The following is a 16369-nucleotide window of genomic DNA, read 5'->3' as shown; positions in this document are numbered from 1 at the left end:
TGCGATTTATTCTCGTGTCGGTGATCTTGCAATGGCGGTGGAGAATATTTACGTCACAGCAAGCAAGAATGGGAAAATGGGCATAAGAGAGCTACAATTATGATATGAGCACAGCTTTTGGTCAAAAGCTGGTCAAAATAACTTGCTTTTGATTGATTCGTGGAGTGCGTGTAAGTGTCAGATTCCTTTAGAGGAAACTATCCCTCCTCTAAAGTGTGTGAAATTGTAGTTAATACCACCTCGAACGACTGGACATACTCAACTTATGGATTTCTGTTTTTAGTGTCTATAAAACATTATCGCACTATCTGCAGCTACTCCTTAGACGATAGCCAATTACACTGTACGTTCCACGACAGAAGGTTTTGCATTCGGTTGCATGCCACCACGTTCCATTAGCTCTCATCGCCCCGTTATACCATTATGAGTCTACATACAGTCCTTACAAGGGGATACCTAACAGAACGTCTCACGGTATGTAACCCCCAATGGGTTCGTCTGACCTCGCTGGTGTGAACCTTTGTGATCGTTGTGGCGCGCCATTTTTCATTCGGTGTTCGTGGTGCAAGTTAATGGTTTGTTTTGAACATTTGTTGAATGTTGGTGATGTCCATTTTGGGAAGTGCTATACACACATTCCGTAGATGGTTGATCTCTGAACCTTCCTGACACTCATTTTCTGTCGTCATCCTGATTCACATAAGGAGTCATAAGCATCTAATATTTTTCCTGCATAATTATTAATACAACACTTCCGATGAGCATTACTAAAGATAGAACTTGTGACCTTGCATTTATGGGATTCGTTGTGAGATACCTTTTTAGCCGTTCACTAACATAGATGTGAATTTCTCACGGAAATGAATGTGACAAATCCGCTCTTAAACTATCCAATATGGTCTTAAAACATTCTACTGTACAAACACTCTTTCTCCAGGAACTTGTTCAGCTTTCTATAGAGTGAGTTCGGTATCTTCTCACCGTTCCATCTGGATACCAAAAAGAAATGTCTGTTCGGAACTTTTTCCTGTGTATACAACTCATTTTCCGGGATCTGCATCATAGAACAAATACATGTCAGCAAGTGTCCCCTCTGTGAACCATAGACGTTGCCGCGGGAAGGGTTTCTTGCGTGCTTCAACGACGCGGGTAGTCGTATTGTAGGTCCAACCTCTTCGGACGGGTACCTGTCGGAGAGACCAGTCTGACGTGCAGTTCTTAATGAGAGGCAACAGCCTTTTTAATAGTTACAGAAGTAAAAGCCGCGATAACTGCCTGATCTGGCCAGGCGAAACAAACAAATGGCGTTCCTTATTTGGTACAGCGACGTGGCGGGTAAACAAGGGGAAACTTCGGCTGTTATATTACTCGAGGCCACGAAGATCTACTCCAAGCGTTAATGATGCAGAAACCCTGCTGGTTAAGGTAATCTGATTGTAAAATAGACCTCCTATAGGATATTTGGACGGAACAGGTCGAGAATTTGAAAGAGCAAATTTGCCGTTACCTAATTTTGGGATCTAGATATTCCATATTCTGACGCAGTAAGTAACTCGGATAATTTGAGAAGATGAATGCTTCTGTTAGGTAAGTGGCAATTAGGGAAGTGCGACAGCAGAAAAACAGGACTTCTGATCAGTGCACTACACAAAGCCAAATGAATTTAAAGTGGGGTTCTGTCGAGTGAAACATGTCAGCAAAGGAGTGTTGCAACCGATTTGATGCTGCTCCAAAATTTTAATTGTCTACATGGCTTAAAACAGAGGTAATGTAGTAATAAGTTTAATACTGAATATGGAAACACAACAACATACTGAAGACATTATCGTAGGGCCTGGTAGATAAAGTCAAGATCCTTTAACAAGTATACAGGATGATAAAAACAATATTCCAAGTTGGGAAGATCGTATTATCGAACAAAACAAGCAAACAATTCCATTAGACTTGGGCCGAAAAACGCATACCTTAAGAGCTACGAACATTTGTTCAGTAGAAGAGACGTACTTCACAGTAGCGAGGATGAACAACAGCTCATAGCTATTAAGGTATACCTGAAGTAATTAGACTATAATCCTTCACTATTTTACCTTTGTTAACGTCTATCTTTCAGTCTATAAGAGATTTTTCATTCTCTTCAATTGATTTTCCAAGTCATTCGCCATCACTAACAGAATTACACAGTCATCGCCTCCCCTTAACGTTCCTATTTTATCTACTTGGCTTTGACTCTATCTCCATATTTTTCTTTGGTTTCCTTTGTTGCTTTACTGTGCTTTGCTAAACATCCACATTGAATAACACAGTGGTTAAGCTACAACTCCTTTCTCGACTCTTACCTTCCTTTTATGTCCTTCGACTCATGGCAGCTGCCTGGTTTTTGTACAAATTGTAAACAACCTTTCGGTCATTGTGTTTTGTCCTAAGTAATCTCGAAATTTCTGAAGTGTATTCTAGTTAACACTGTCAAAAACATTCTCTAAATACAGATTTACTTGTGTCCAGAACATGGTCTAGGATAAGTAGTAGGTTCATCACTGACTCGCATGTTCTTGCATCACTCCGGATTGCTTGTACAATGTTTCTCATTACTGTGTAAATAATTCGTGATAATTTCAGTTACAACTTCAGAGTTGAGAGGCCGTGGTGGATGTGTAAAACGATTGATTGATATTTCATCCATATTTGCGGTAGCCACCTTCGGAAATGAATCAGCAGCTGCATTATGATGCACGCTTCTGTAGAGAAGAGATAGAAATTTATAATCGTTGGATAATTTTAACAGAAAAGAAGCTAGAGTTAAGCAAAATAACATATAGGTGCTGACTTTCCAGTAAGAGAATATCGATGGCTGACATTTGATTGAGAACGACGTCAGGCGGTAGATGGAATCATGCGTCAAGCTCTTGATTCGTCTGAAAATGTAGTTGCCGGTGTATGTGTGATGTCTTCCGCAAATGAGGACGAAACTTCGGTGAATAGTTTTTACTTCGATCACGGCCCGATAGCGAGGAAATTTAACTGATGTTTACACTACTCTCGACAGCTTACATTGTATAGTTTGTGTCAGCATTTTGCAACGATGACATATTGCAGTAATGGATCGGTAATACACGTCCGTACTTGTCTTCTTTGGGATTGGAATTATCACATTAGTCTTGAAGTCTGAGGATATTACAGCTGTGTGATCTATATTGCCGCTAGTGTGGCCGAGCGGTTCTAGGCGCTTCAGTTTGGAACCGCGTGACCACTACGGTCGCAGGTTCAAATCCTGCCTCGGGCATGGATGTGTGTGATGTTCTTAGGTTAGTTAGGTTTAAGTAGTTCTAAGTTATGGTGGACTGATGACCTCATATGTTAACTCCGATAGTACTCACAGCCATTTGGACCATTTTTTTAATCTATATTACACACCAGGGAGAAAACTTTTGTTTTGGCTGAACCTTCCGATGCCTGCACATCAATTCCGCCCATGCAATATTCTTTAATGATCCTTAAAACATATGGTAACAGAGATGAAATTGTGCTTCTCGAAAAAGTTACCAGCCAACTTCCTCTCTTCCAGTCCATGTTGTTCCGTCATGTTTACTTCTCTTCCTTTTTCGATCATCGAGTTGCAGCTCCACATCACATATATGCGTCTCTTACCGAAATGAATCATTCATTTTATCTGGTCACAAATTTACTTAATCTCCTCAGCGTCCACGAAGCTTGTAGGCATACACGAGGTGTTAAAAAATATTCCATATTTTGAGAGCTGGTAGTACGGCGCAAAAAAGGACAAAAATGTCTAGGAAACGTGGGGTATTAAATTAGGAGATGAGACACAGAAAGTAGACGAGCTTGGAAACACGGTAAGTTGTGGAGGCAGAAGTAAAGGCGATGGAAAACACGGACTTAACTGTCAGAAAACCGAAACCTAAAAAGAGGAATATTTTAACTTATAAAGTGAAACTGCGTTGTTTGGAAGTCTTCCTATAATTATATTTCTGGAGTGCAGCCTTGAAGTGAAACATGATGAATAAAGCGTACAGAATTAGAGATTTTGAAATGTCTAGCTATGGAGAACGCTAAAGATTAAATGGATAGATCGTGTAACGAATGACGAAATTTGTGCCACAATTTGACTAAACGAAGAAATCAGTTGATATGCTTCAAGGAGCCTTTGTTTTGGTAATAGAGGGTATTTGTTTGGTAAGGGGGATGATGTGGGTGAAGAGGGGAAGAGGGGGGGTGGTGGATAGAATTTACAATCTAAGCACAAAGCTTGACTACAAACATGTTCTAGTTAACTTAAATTGCAAGAGTTATGCAAAGATGAAGAGACTTGGAAAGGATAGATTGGTATATGGAGACTCATCTAATTAATCTTCGGCTGAACAACAACAAGGAATGTACGTTTTCACCATTTTGTTTAAGTTATGCATGTCAGTTGTGTGCACGAAACAAAGTGGTGTACTGAAAATTACTGGCTCCTAATCCTTTAGAGGGTTTAACCCGCTGTTCATGTCTATATGTGCGTTTCCATCACCGACTTTAAATAGCTTGAATTTACGGCGATACTTGATTTCCTGCTTCTAATAAACCTCAGAAGCCCATAACGATGTATCAAACCTATTGCTATTGCTTATCACAGGTAGATTCCTAAAATGAGCAGTCCCACGTGATTCTTCGGACCTTGTGCGTAGTTTTGGGGGTGACTGCACACTCGTCGCTTTAGGAAGCTATCGTGCTGGGCTACTGGTTCCGAACGCTCCACTGGGAATGCCGCTGCCGCCAGATGACGAGGTATAGGGCCGTACACGAGTAGGGAGCCACGTGCCAAAGCCAGCTTTCATCTGCGGAACGTTGTTGTGTTCAGACACCATAGAGGGCGCACACAACGCTAACTACATTGTACATCCACCTTACGTCATCCAAGTAGTTCCCAAGTGGATGTCAAACTCCCAGCCGCGGGTAGAATCGGACACATGGCTTCCGTCAGATTAACTGTATCAACAATTACTTCGACAGTATCAACAATGTGCCTCAAATGGCATCAGGACACACCTTAGACCCCAGTTGGACAGTCTACTAGTTACGTTAGTCATAGTTCACTGGATTCAGGATCAGATCAGTGTTCAAAGATAGATCTTGGTGCGTATTGTTTCATATCGCACAGACAACATTACACAATGAGTCGTGGTTATCGCGCGACAGATGCTCTCTGCTCCAGTTTCTAAGTGCAAGCAGGTAGGGCTATGGCAGAAAAATGTCAGCAGCTTAAGGCCTAGGAAATTATCAAGTCGTTAAAATATGTTTTGGAAACAAAACTGTGGTTCAAAAATGGTTGAAATGGCTCTGAGCACTATGGGACTCAAATTCTGAGGTCATCAGTCCCCTACAACTTAGAACTACTTAAACCTAACTAACCTAAGGGCATCACACACATCCATGCCCGAGGCAATATCCGAACCTGCCACCGTAGCGATCGCGCGGTTCCAGACTGTAGGGTCTAGAACCGCTCGGCGACCCCGGCCGGCAAAACTGTAGTTATTGTGATTGCTACGCCTGAAATTATCTCAATTTTTTTATTAATGTGAATTATGTTGTGAATCGTATAAATTTTTCCTGAGACATTTAAGTGTCGTCTTTTTGAGTTCTTCAGCTTAGTATGTTATCGTTGATACTCTGGAATGAAAATCAGATATTAAATAAATATTGTTTTCAGAATGAGATTTCCACTCTGCAGCGGAGTGTGCGCTGATATGAAGCTTCCTGGCAGATTAAAACTGTGTGCCCGACCGAGACTCGAACTCGGGACCTCTGCCTTTCGCGGGCAAGTGCTCTACCATCTGAGCTACCGAAGCACGACTCACGCCCGTTACTCACAGCTTTACTTCTGCCAGTATCTCGTCTCCTACCTTCCAAACTTTACAGAAGCTCTCCTGCGAACGTCGCAGAACTAGCACTCCTGAAAGAAAGGATACTGCGGGGACATGGCTTAGCCACAGCCTGGGGGATGTTTCCAGAATGAGATTTTCACTCTGCAGCGGAGTGTGCGCTGATATGAAACTTCCTGGCAAATTAAAACTGTGTGCCCGACCGAGACTCGAACTCGGGACCTTTCCCTTTCGCGGGCAAGTGCTCTACCATTAGTTTGGAAGGTAGGAGACGAGATACTGGCAGAAGTAAAACTGTGAGGACCGGGCGTGAGTCGTGCTTCGGTAGCCCAGATGGTAAAGCACTTGCCCGCGAAAGGCAAAGTTCCCGAGTTCGAGTCTCGGTCGGGCACACAGTTTTATTCATTAACTTAGTACACGTTAGCGTGAGAACCATGATTTTACAGGGAAAGTAAATTATACTCTCGGGGAAATTTTGTACCGTACAACCAAAAAGCTTATGGTACGGGAAAAACAGCCATTTTACGATAGTTCTGTTATTTAAAGATGGATGTATTCTGATATTTTTTAAGATTCTCAATTTGCTCATTTAATAAATTGTTCATGAAAACTATTAAGTTGTGATAGGTCAAATCAAACGACGCTTGATGGCGTGGTTTTATGTTGATTTCGGATTGGCTATGACGTTTATCAGGGAGTGAGAAGACAATACGTTCGGGCGTATTTTGTAGGTTAAAGAATTTCTTTGTGAGGTCTAAAGAGTCAGTTCGGAGCTCAGCCATAATCTATGTTCCGGTGCGCATATAAGGAGCTCTGGACAATATTGTAGAAAAATGATTACAATTAGACCGTGGAGAGCCGAAAGGTTCTTGCGAAAGCGTGAGAAAAACGAATACGTGAAATTCCGATTTTAATACATAAACTGTGACATTTTAGTAACCAAAATCAGCGTGGCATTGTATACAAACTATGGGTAGAAACTGAATATTCGTAGAGGTCGAATTGTGTAATACCTGAGCGAGCATTGTCACAGATAAACCTTTAGGTAACGATTTCGGTTGATTACCATATCTGGTTAAGATGATTGACAGTGATTTTGTGTGAGTGTTAAACCAAGAACTTAATATTAAGAAGGGCTGGGCACTGTCTCTGTATTAAAAGAGGCCAGTATATCGAAGGTTTCACTAACAAACTACCTTTCATTTAATCGTTCATTTAAATTCATACTGAAAATACCTGTTTAAGCCGTAGGATTCGAATTATTCTACTGGTTCTACTGCATCTTTTCCAGCAGAGGAAGTCATTCGTTTCTAAGAGGGAAGGCGTGAGGACTGCAGAAGAAGGTATCACTTCAAGGTGAGGAACGTTACTTCTGTGGGACGATCACACAACCACCGCGACGTTGCAGCCTGTGGAAGTGAACATTTAACAACATTGCCACGCATCATATCCTTACTTCAGTTGAGTATTGTGAATTCAGTTTAATAAAGTACTATAAAATTTTTCTAATCAGTGTTACCATAATTTCTGCAGTAGGTTGTCTAATCCTGTCTTTCTCTGTGACGTGGCTATACAGTTGCTGCGTGCGAGTGAGCCACGTGAATAGCAGCAACTACTCTCGACGGCAGGAGGCTTCACTTCATGGCACGTTCATACAGGACGCCAAAAGTGTTAGGGGAATACCACATAAAACTGGTTTATATGTGACAAAAGTCGTTGGACACCAAACATCGTGTCGGACCTCCTGATGTACTGCAGAAACTCGACGTGGCGTGGACTCAACAAGTATTTGGATATCTCCTGCAGAAACAATGTTCCATGCTGCCTCTATAGCCGTCCATAATTGCGAAATTGTGGCCGGTGCAGGATTTTGTGCGTCAATTGACCTCTAGATAACTCATAAACGTTCGACGGGATTCATGTCGGGCGATCTGGGTGGCCAAATCATTCGCTCGAATTGTTCACAATGTTCTTCAATAAAATTGCGAACAATTGTGGCTCGGTGACATGGCGCACTGTCATGCATAAAAATTCCATGGTTTTTTGGGAACGTGACGTCCATGAGTCGGGACAAAGGATCTCCAAGTAGCCTAACACGATCATTTAGAGTCAATAATCTGTTCACATGGACCAGGTGACCCATCCCATTCCATGTAAACACAGTCCAGACCGTTATGTAGCCACGACCAGCCTGCACAGTGCCTTGCTGGCAACTGGGATCCATGGCTTCATGGGGTCTGCGCCGTAGTCGAACCCTGCCGTCAGCTCTTACCAACTGTAATTTGCATTCATCTGACCAGGCCACGGTTTTCCAGTGATCTATGGTCCAATCGATACAGTAACTAGCCTAGGAGCGGCGCTGCAGGTCGTATCGTGCTGTCAGCAGACACACTCGCGTCGGTCGTCTGCTGCCATTGCCAATTAACGCCACATTTCCCCCCACTGTCCTAATGGATACGGTCGTCCCATGTCCCAGATTGATTTCTGCCGTTATTTGACGCAGTGGCCTTGTCTGTTAGCACAGACAAGTGTACCCAGACGCCGCTGATCTTGGTAGTTAGGGAAAGGCCGCCGGTGGAGCGTTGTCCTTCGTGAGTTGCAATTTCTGAAATATTCTCGGCACGCTGTTGACACTGTGGATCTCGGAATACTGAATTCCCCAACTATTTAAAAAACGGAACTGTCCCATGCGGCTAGCTCTAGCTACTGTTCTGCCGTTCAGAGCGTTTTAATTCTCGTCGTTCTGCCACAATCACGTGTGAAACATTTTCACAAGAAGTACATGATTGCAAATGAGTGTTTCGCCAATGCACTGCCTTTTACATCTCGTGTACACGATACTACCGCTATCTGTATGTGTGTACATTGATATACTGTCTTGTCACCTCACTGTATTTCGGAGTGCAGGAGATGGGCGTTATGGCGTACGACAAACGTAGGGAACATTAAAGAAGTCTTTAATGAAAAAATGATGTCACGTACGCTTTGACAGTTCCTTTTTATAGAAATTTACAAGCTGGTTACTTTGATTTAGATAAAAAAGTTACTTTTTTATTTTATTTTATTCTATTTTATTATTTTATTTTTTTTACACTGGAGCTTACTGCTTACGAGCAAAATTCTAAACTGATAGTAAAACAGAACTTATATTCTTAAGCAACTATCCTCGAGCCTTACTAGTTTCATTTACCTACATAATTCCATGCAAAGCTCTCCTCACGCGAGCAGAGCTGCAACTAGATCCTGAACATCTCCAGCAGAGCGGATTCAGAATGGGGCGATCTTGTGCAAAATTATTTATTCATAGCCTACGGTTCGTGTGACGACATATGAAACTCAGACGGAGCCAAGTCCGGATTGTATGACGGGTGATCAAACACTTTCAATCCAGAAAGCTGAAGGAGTATCATCATTTCCCCTGCAATGCGCGGATTTTCATGGAAATTCATGAAGCACCGGTATGTAGGTGCACGAAATAGGGCGAAAACCTTCAACAGGCATCTGTACTTGGCTGGAGACACTGTTTTATAGCCATCTGTATATTGTCACTGTGCGTTCAGAAATGCAAAGGTTTTTGCGATCAATCGGAACCTAATCAGCTAATAGGCTTCGGATATAACTGTCCTGTTACAGAAAAAATTTCCACGATTTTTTTTCTTACGAAAAATTGTTGCAGGAATTTAAGTAATAGTAATACTTCATAAAATTGTCGATCTATTATTCTCATAAATGTGTCCTGAACTCGAGAAAGCAAGACCTGAGATGTTGATTTCGAGTTTTCGGGAACTTCTCCACTTGCAAAATTGTAAAATTTGGTCATCTGCGTATTCACAACCTCTGTGTGTTCATGGACATATGTATTCCATACATATATTTCCTGGCATACGAAGAAATTACGGAGTCCCTGCTTCAAAGGTTCTAATGCGTGTGGTGAAAGTCGTTGAGAGAGACTCACTGTCTCGGTAATGCGCCTTCCGTGCTGCGACCTGAGCTCCGAGCACAAAACTGTTGCTGCCGCAGCCCCCCAGCTGGACATATGTATTCCATACATATATTTCCTGGCATACGAAGAAATTACGGAGTCCCTGCTTTAAAGGTTCTAATGCGTGTGGTGAAAGTCGTTGAGAGAGACTCACTGTCTCGGTAATGCGCCTTCCGTGCTGCGACCTGAGCTCCGAGCACAAAACTGTTGCTGCCGCAGCCCCCCAGCGCCAGCGCCGGCTCAAAGCGGGGAGTTCGCTAAGCGAGGAGCCCTTTGAACAAGTTGGAGGGCCCACGAGCGCGCATCGGCCAACTTAGGTGGCGCCGCTCTAGGCCCGTGTTTAGCTGCGGCGCACAGAGGCTGCTTCGTTCCAGCAGCGTGAAAGCGTGGCGGGTCTCCGCAAAGTGCGCAGCCCGGCGGGACTCCGAAGGGAGATGGAACACGTCATGAATAGAGTCTCAGAGGTGGAGCAACTTGTTACGGGAGGAGAGCGAAGAGATCAGGCAACAACTTGTACAGCGGAATTTTTGAACTTCATATTCTGAAAATATCCGTACTCGATACATTTCGTACCGTGAGCATACAAAGGTCATGAAGCACCTTGCGAGATCGAACGTTAAACAGTATGTTATAGTAGACGCTGCATTTCAAACAGAAAATCTGAATCAGAGTAAAGGTAACATCGAGTGTAAATCATTTTAAGTTTGACAGATGAGTTAGTATCCTAAATACTGAAATATTCACGCTTTAATATCCTGTAAGTGTCGAGCAGCTGAAACGTATATTAATAATTGTGTTCGGTTCACTGAGTAGGGATGTTTACTGATATTTAAAATTTTTCTATGTCCGAACATGTATTACCAGAACGTCTAGAGAATGTAGCTCTGAATTATGGACAACCGATATACTTGCAGTGCGTTGCGGTGTCAGCACATTTCAGTAATCACCCGAGAGCCACCAACGGGAATAGAAGGTTTGGTCGAGGTGGCCCTGTGGCCTCACCGGCCGTGTCGCCTATCCTTATGCGTCAGGATTTCTTCATCTGAGAGCACATGAAGCAACTGGTGCATGAAACCGTTGTGGAAGCAGAAGACGAGTTCGTTGACGTTTATGCTCTGGAATGTAGCCTAGTGATTGTACGTAGCACTAGTTGTAATAACATTTCTCATTACAGCACTGTCTTATGCAGTGCCCATGTTTGTACTTTGTGTCTGAATGCAAACAGATCTGAAAAAAAGGAGAAAATGTAACATCATATGACTGTGTAAGTAAGATACCGATGGCCCTCCCGCAGGAGAAACTGCATTAGTGGGTTATCTGCGTAAAGGTAATACTAAAGTATGGAGAAGCTTCCCAGTACCTTCACCAGCAACAGTCTGATGGATGTGACCTTTTGACATTAACTAAAATGAAATTATTTTACTGGTATGCGAGCGATTGAAACAATCGGGGAACTACAGCCGCTAGTTATGACAATATGCAGCTTTGCTGCGTGACTTAACGATGATCGCATCCTTTTAACCAAACTATTCTGGAGATAAAATAGCTCTTCATCTGGATCTCCGGTCTGGTACTACTCGGATGGGTGCCGTCATAAGAAAAGAAGCAAAACCTCAGTATATAGAATGTTAAATTCCTTAACAGGATAGGTGACAGAACTTTAAAGGAAAAAAGGATAGATGGGTATAGCAGATACTAGTGAACTGGGGTTTGCAGTAAGATCAGGGTTCTGCTCCTCTGACTACAAAGTTGTCGACGCAAAGCGAAGGAGAAGCTATGATAATGTGTCAGAAATTAGGAATGAAAGTGAGCTCTTATAAATGGAGTTATCAAGAGAGACACAAAACAAACAGCGACCACAACAATACAAGCTCCGCAGTTAATGAACAGACTGAGATAAAAGAAATCAATCAATTTGTTAAGGAATGCGTTGTGAATGTCTGGAATTCGACAGCAAGTAAAGGAAGAGGAGTAAAATACCAGGAGAGCATGGACTGAATGTAATCGTTCCATTCAGTTTAAGACACATGAAAGACCGTTGGGTACATGGAAGAGAACTCAGATACCGCAAGATTTAGGGTAAATTATAATAATGGCGCAGAGGTTTATGAACCATATTTTGAAACGCAAAAACATTTCCAGCGGCAGATGAGATCTCTGACCCTAATACACAGGTACTGAAATGCAGACTAAAAGTGAAGAAATTGCAGAACGTTAAAAAATTGTGATGGTACCAGGCTTAATAGCAAAATGTAGTGATTGTCGAGAGTTTTTGGCGACGATTTATTGAAACTCGGAGAAAGAATACAATATAAATAGAATGGGTAACATTGAAACATAAAATACACTGAAAAAAGAAATCTTATGAGAAAATAAATAACACCGGGTAATGAAATTTCGGGAATACATTATTCAGGGTAAGATATTTAGTGATCAACACTGCAAGATCACAGGTTAATGTAAGTGTGAGATCAGCCACCGCAAATGTGAAATGCTAGTACATTAGTAGCCGGTGTAACCGCCAAAATGTTGTGATGTCCCCCACACGTTCTCGATTAAAGACGGATCTGGTGATCGAACAAGCCAAGGCAATGTTTCAAAATTCTGCAGAGCATGTTGGGTCACGACAGCGGTATTGGGCGACTGTTGTCCTGTTGTAAAACACTGCCTAGAATGCTGTTCTTGAACGGCACCACAACATGTATGGTCACCAGAGTGACGGACAAAATTGCAGTCAGTGTGCGTGGGATAACCACGAGGATATTGCTGCTGCTCCTGCTGCATCCCAGACCATGTGTTGTCCGGGTGTATGTTCAGTGTGTGTGCAGACAAGTTTGTTGCAGGCCCTCAAATAGCCCCCTTCTAACCAACAAATGGCCATCACTGGCACAGAGCCAGAGCCATATTTCATCAGAAGAAACATCAGACTTCACGCTCCACTCAAATGTGCTCTCACTTGACACCACACAAGTCGCAAAGGGCGGTGGTTTCGTATCAATGGAATGCACGCGGCATGGTGACTGTCTCGGAACTAATCGATTAGTAACTGCTGCTCAAATGGCTGCTTTCAGATGCATTACGATGCTCCAGAGCCGCCCGCCGAACACGATGGTCCTCCCTCTCCGTAGCCCGGCCTCCTTGTAACCGTACATTCTCGTGGCCACGACTGCCAGCAGTCATGCGCAGTGGATACGTTCCTGCCAAGTGTTTTGGTAATATAGCAGAAGGGGCATGCAGCTCCGCGTAGCCATGTTACACGACCTTCTCTAAACTCAATGAGATGTTGATAACTGCGTCTTTGTCACATTAAAGGCGTTCTTTATTGACATCGAGTCACAACGTCCAGTTTCGAAGGTAACTAGCGCTCATGACCGTTATAGCTCGTATTTAAAGCAAACCTGATTGGCGTCCTCATAGTGGGGCTACTAGCGCCCCTCTTATGCGAATGCACGAAAATTTAATGGACATCATCTTTCAAACATACAAACACGCCTGACAATTTTCGTTCACGTCGCACAATTCCATCTTTGTGTTGAGATTTTCCCAGTCTTTGTATTAAAGGCAGGAGGTGATTAAATACACCCAGCCTACATCCCTGAAAAAGACGTGAGATAGTGATATTAACCAGAAAAAGGGGTTACAGACGTAAAAAAATGGGACTCAGTGGTGCTCTAAAACGCCCACGCAGGAATGACTAGAGGAGAGTGGGCAAGGTGCAGCAGTGTGAATGACTATGGGAGCAATAGGTGCCCCGTACAGGAAAATTACAGATTCGTTTGGAGAAAAGAAATGCACCTGTGTAAGCACCAAGAGCTCTGATGAACTGTTGTACCCCGAGGTATGTAGAAGAGGAAACGAACTCTCTGTCATAGAAGCTGAAGTACATTAAATGAAATGGGAAATACCTGTATCGAAACATAGCACCTGGAGCAGACGACTTTCACTCAGCATTATAAAAATAGAAACAGGGAGTAGACGACTTTCCCTCAGCATTATTGCGAACCTTGGGAGACGATGCAGTTATAACATTGTGTCACCAAGTATCCAAGACAATCAAATAGCTGAAGTAACATCAGATTTGGAGAAGAATTTAATCTCAGTTTAAAAGAATGCATGTGCTGGGCGGTATGAATATCAGAGAACATGAAGTTTAATAAGTCGTGTTCGCTAAATATTGAAATGTATTATTTATAGAAGAATGGAGAGACTGTTTGAAGCCGATTTCAGAGAAGACGTACAGCGTTTATAGATTTAGAGAGCGCTTTTGTGCACGCTCACTTTGAAATTATGAAAGTATCAGGAATTACATACAGCGATAGGTTAGCCATAACTTGTACAGGAACAAGTTCTACGAATCTAAGTGAAGTGCTGTTGTAAGAGTCGAAGGGCATGAAAGGAAAGTGGCAGTTGAGAGGGGAGTGTGGCAAGGCTGTAGCTTCTTCCCGATGTTATTCCGTCCGTACATTATCAAACAATAGAGGAAACCAAGGATAAATGAGAGGAGAACTTTAAGATTTACCAATGACGTTCTAATTCTGATAGAATCGGCAACGAACTTGGAAGGTAAGTCTGAAGAAAGCTGTAAAACGAACATAAAGAAATATAAAGAAGGTTAAACATGAACATCACGGAAAGAAAAACAAAGTTAATCGAAGGTAACAAAATTATTCGAACGGTGCTGAATCAGCTGCATCAGAAATTAAGACACTCAAAGTTAGATGAGCTTTGTTATTTGAAAAGCAATATGATTCACGCCAGGTGAAGCAGAGAGGATATGAAATGCAGTCCGACAACAGCAAGTAAAGAATATCTCCAGAGGAGAGATATGTTTACATAAAATATAAATGTAGGTGTTAATAAATGTTTTCTCAAGTTGTCTGTCTGGAGTGTAACGTTACACGATGGCGAAACGCGGTGGAGAAGCCGTTCAGGCCTGAAGAGAACAGACGCATTTGAAATGTGGCACAACGGAATAATGCTGAAGGTTAAACATATATATATCAGTAATTAAGGCAAACGTAAGTCATCGAATTGCGAGAAGAAACACTTATGGCTCAACTTTAGAGAGAGAAGGCATTGGTGTGGACTTAGCAATGGGAAGTCATCTCATTGGGATCATTGCAGAAGTTTTCATTAACTACCTTGAAAATAAACTTCTCGACAAGATACCATGAACTGAAATAGATGCACTTTCAGAACGCATAACTAAATACAAAAGGAGACAGACGGACATGGGTACTCACCACAGCATAGAAAAACTTAAGTATTTATCGATACCATATTTAGGAGTCATCTGAAACAAAATATTCGAGTTGTTTAAAAATAAAGACATCAAGATCACTTTTGAAACTAACAACAACTTTAGAAATTAACTAGTCCATGATATCGTATAACCTACTGATAGACTGAGCAAACCAGAAGTTTATGAAAACACATGTAGTCACTGCAACAAATGCTGTAAAGCCCAAACACGAACAAACTTGAAAACCCCTCTTAAGAACACATTGGCTGTTTCAGACTGGATGAAAATAATTAAGTCAGCTATAGCAAAACATACAAATGATACAGGACACAATGTGGCTACAGACAAAGACCTCAAAGTACAGCATACATTGAAAACTTCTGGAAAATGGACGTCTTGGAAGAAGTGGAAATATTCATCCACGGCCTTAAATCGAAGAAGGTCCTAAATGAAGTGACAAAGTTCAAAAATCACTCCCTTACGAATTTCAACTCAGTGCTTTTAAAATATTAAACACAAGACATTAATCATACATTGTGTCCCATTTATCTTGACCATCCTAAATCACTAGAACGAGATTTTCACTCTGCAGCGGAATGTGCGCTGATATGAAACTTCCTAGCAGATTAAAACCGTAAGAATGCCCACAGGTTGCCCAAACTCTTACGGGAATCGCCAAAGCGTGCGCGAGTAATGAGTGGTTGGGCAAATGTCTATAAGGTACAATACAAATGTAGAATTGTGGACAGTTGGGAATGTGAGTCTCACGGGAAACGTGCAAGGGATAAGTCCCTGGAGTCGCGCTATTCATCTGTGTCCTCGGTGGCTCAGATGGATAGAGCGTCTGCCATGTAAGCAGGAGATCCCGGGTTCGAGTCCCGGTCGGGGAACACATTTCCAGCTGTCCACATCGAGGTATATCAACAACACCTGTCGGCAGCTGAGGTTTTCAGTTAGTCATCATTTATCCTGTTTGTGTTGTTGTGGTCTTCAGTCCAGGGACAGGTATGATGCAGCTCTCCATGTTACTTTATCCTGTGCAAGCCTCTTCATCTCTGAATAACTACTGCAACTTACATCCTTCTGAATCTGCTTAATGTATTCTTGATGCCTCAGAAAATGTCCTACCAAATGATACCTTCTTCTAATCGAGTTGTGCCACAGATTTCTCTTTTCCCTAATTCTGTTCGGTACCTCCCCATTAGTTATGTGATCTACCCATCTAATCCTCATCATTCTTTTGTAGCACCACATTTCAAAAGTTCT

At 42.3% G+C, this 16369-nt stretch overlaps 1 non-coding gene across 1 annotated transcript; it reads left to right on the top strand.

Moving 5' to 3' along the window:
- The first annotated feature begins 15919 nt into the window (after window positions 1-15919).
- Trnat-ugu lies at window positions 15920-15993 on the top strand. Its single transcript has one exon. It is a non-coding gene; the product is annotated as a tRNA-Thr (tRNA).
- The last annotated feature ends 376 nt before the right edge of the window (window positions 15994-16369 follow it).

The sequence above is a fragment of the Schistocerca piceifrons genome, chromosome 3 (assembly GCF_021461385.2).
Source record: "Schistocerca piceifrons isolate TAMUIC-IGC-003096 chromosome 3, iqSchPice1.1, whole genome shotgun sequence".
In the NCBI taxonomy this organism is placed as follows: Eukaryota; Metazoa; Arthropoda; class Insecta; order Orthoptera; family Acrididae; genus Schistocerca; species Schistocerca piceifrons.
Note: the sequence above shows the minus strand (reverse complement) of the source record. Positions and strands in the feature narration are given on the sequence as shown.